Source organism: Ictidomys tridecemlineatus, unplaced genomic scaffold (genome assembly GCF_052094955.1).
Source record: "Ictidomys tridecemlineatus isolate mIctTri1 unplaced genomic scaffold, mIctTri1.hap1 Scaffold_1975, whole genome shotgun sequence".
Classification (NCBI taxonomy): Eukaryota; Metazoa; Chordata; class Mammalia; order Rodentia; family Sciuridae; genus Ictidomys; species Ictidomys tridecemlineatus.
The window spans coordinates 12,153-15,190 of NW_027521698.1; positions in this window are offsets into that span (position 1 = coordinate 12,153).

Consider the following 3,038-nt stretch of genomic DNA (forward strand, 5'->3'; position numbering starts at 1 on the left):
ATGGAAAGATTGAAAACATATTCTCTTGAAATACTGGTACAAGATAAATGCCTGTTTCAGCATTTGTTATTCAACATCATCTTGAAACTCTAGCCAGAGCAAGGGACAGAAGAAAGAAATTAAAGAAACATGAAGAGAAAAAGAAGAACTCAAACTATCTTTATTTGCTGATCACATGATTCTATATTTAGAGAAAACAAAAATCTCCACTAGAAAACTTCTAGAACTCACAAATGAATTTAGCAAAGTAGCGGGATGTAAAATCAACACCTATAATTCAATTGCATTCCTATACATCAGTGATGAATTGACTGAAAAAGAAATCAGGAAAACTACCCCATTCACAGTAGCCTCAAAATATATATATTTGGGAATCAATCAAAAGAGATAAAAGAATTTAACAAGAAAAACACAGAACTCTAAAGAATAAAATTGAAGAATACCTCAGGAGATGGAAAGATCTTCCTTGATCTTAAAGAGGCAGAATTAACATTGTCAAAATGGCCATACTACCACAAGTGCTACACAGATTAAAAAGAGTTCCTATTAAAATCCCAGTAACATTTTCCATAGAAATAGAAATAATCAGTCATAACATTCATTTGGAAAACACAAGAGGCCCAGCATAGTCAAACCAATCCTTAGCAAGAAAAATGAAGCAGGAAACATCACAATACCAGACCCTTAAGTTATACTACAGAGCTACAGTATCAAAAACGGCATGGTGTATGAGCACCAAGCAGACAGGTAGACCAATGGTAAGAACAGAAGACACAGAGACGAATCCACAGAAATACAGTGACCTCATACTAGACAAAGGCACTGAAAACACACATTGGAGAAATGATAACCTCTCACAAAAATGGAGTGGGAAAAACTGGAAATCCACATGTAGCCACATGCAATTAAACCCTTGTCACTCAACCTGCACAAAACCCAACTCTAAGTGGATCAAGAACTTAAGCATTAGACCAGAGACCCAGAGACCCCAATCTACCTCATGTTGGCTTAGGAATCAACTTCCTCAATAAAACTCCTAAAGCGCAAAAAGTTCAATCAAGAATAAATAAATGGCATGAAACAAAACTCAAAAGCTTTTTTACAGCAAGGGAAATGATCAAGAATGTGGGGGAGAGGATTTACAGAATGGGAGAACATCTTTGCCACCCACATCTCAGACAGAGCACTTATCTCCAGGATATAACTCAAAAAACTTAACACCACAAAAACAAATAATCCATGAATGGGCAAAGACAATGAGCAGACACTTCATAGAGAGAGAAATACCAATGGTGAACAAATATAGAAAGAAATATTAAATATTTCTTGAGTTTTTTTTTTCTAGCAATTAGAGAAATGCAAACTAAAACTATACCGGGATTTCATCTCATGCAGGTCAGAATGGCAATTATAAAGAATACAAGTAACAAGAAGTGTTGGTGAGGATGTGGGGGAAAAGTTACACTCATGCATGACTGTGGGACTGCAAAGTGGTGCAACCACTCTGGAAATCACGGTGGAGATTGCTCAGGAAACTAGGAATGGAACCACCACGTGGATTTGAAATCAGCATACTATAGTGATGCAGGCACATCAATGTTAACACCAGCTCAACTCACAATTGCTCACTGTGGAACCAACACAGGTGTCCTTCACCAGATGAATGGGTGAAAAATATGTGCTAAATACACACCATGGAATATACCTGAACAAAGAGGAGTGATACGCATTGCCAGTCAGTGGATGGAACGGGGGACTGTCATGCTAATGGGAGTTATTCAAACTCCTCAAACTAAAGAACCAATGCTTTCTCTAGTATGTGGATGCTATCTCACAATAAGTGGTGGGTAAGAAAGAATGGAAGTACATTGGATTTGTCAAAGGGGAATGATGAAAAGGGAGGGGCAATCTGAATATAGAAGACAGTAGAATGAAATGGACTTTACTTTTCTATGTGCACATAAATAAATGACCCCCACAAAAAATTTGTGAAATTCAAAAGATAACTCTTATTTGGTAGTGTTTGATGTCAGTTCTTGGTTTGGTGCCCTGTGTCACAGGCTGACTCATGTACTCTCAAACTTTATACATTCAAGTCCTAACTCTCAGACCTTGATACTGAGGTAACATTGGAAGGCAGAAACTTTACCAATATAGTTATGGTACATTCACACGAGTTCACATGGCTTTGTCCTAAAAAGGTGTGACTCACGTCCTTATAAGATTTGGATTCAGACAATGCTCAGAAGGGAGACCAGAAAAGGATACAACCTCAGGTGGCCATCTGCAAGTCAAGAAGAAAGGACACAGGAGGAAGCAAATCTAAGAAACATTCATCATGGATTCCCAACCTTTTCAACACTCAGTCTGTGGTATTCTTATCTGATAGCTGTAGCAATCCAGTACACACAGTAATGCTAAATTTGTAAAATGGAGGATGGATTTCTCCTTCCCAGGTGGAGGATATTTAGGAAATTCCTCTGTTGTTTTGGTAAATTTTATGTAAATATAAAAGTTTTCCTAAATAACCATTTTATATTAAATACTTGAATGAATCAAGGTTGGGTGGTGCATAACTGTTATTTCAGCAGCTTGGGAGACTGAGGCAGGAGGATCATAAGTTGGAGGCCAGCCTCAGCAACTTAGAGAGGCCCTAGGCAACTCAGTGAGGCCCTGTCTCTAAATAAAAATGCAAAGGGCTGCGACTGGGGCTCAGAGATTAAGCACCCCTGGATTTTATACTAATGCCAAAAAAAAAAAAAAAAAAACCAGAAAACCAACCAACTAACAACTGGAATGAACACCCTGCAGCCAAAATCTCCCCTCCTCACTTTTTTTTTGATTTCAAGTTTCTTTTAATGGATCAAGGATCTGGGAATAAAACCAGAGACCCTGCATCTAATAAAAAAAAGTAGGCCCTAATCTCCAACATGTGGGATGAGGCTCCAACTTAGTTAATGCTATAGTATCCCTTGAAAATGCTGGTAGGATTTCCCCTTCCTCTACTGTTTTCTCTTTGCTTTCCACTGTACAAAGTC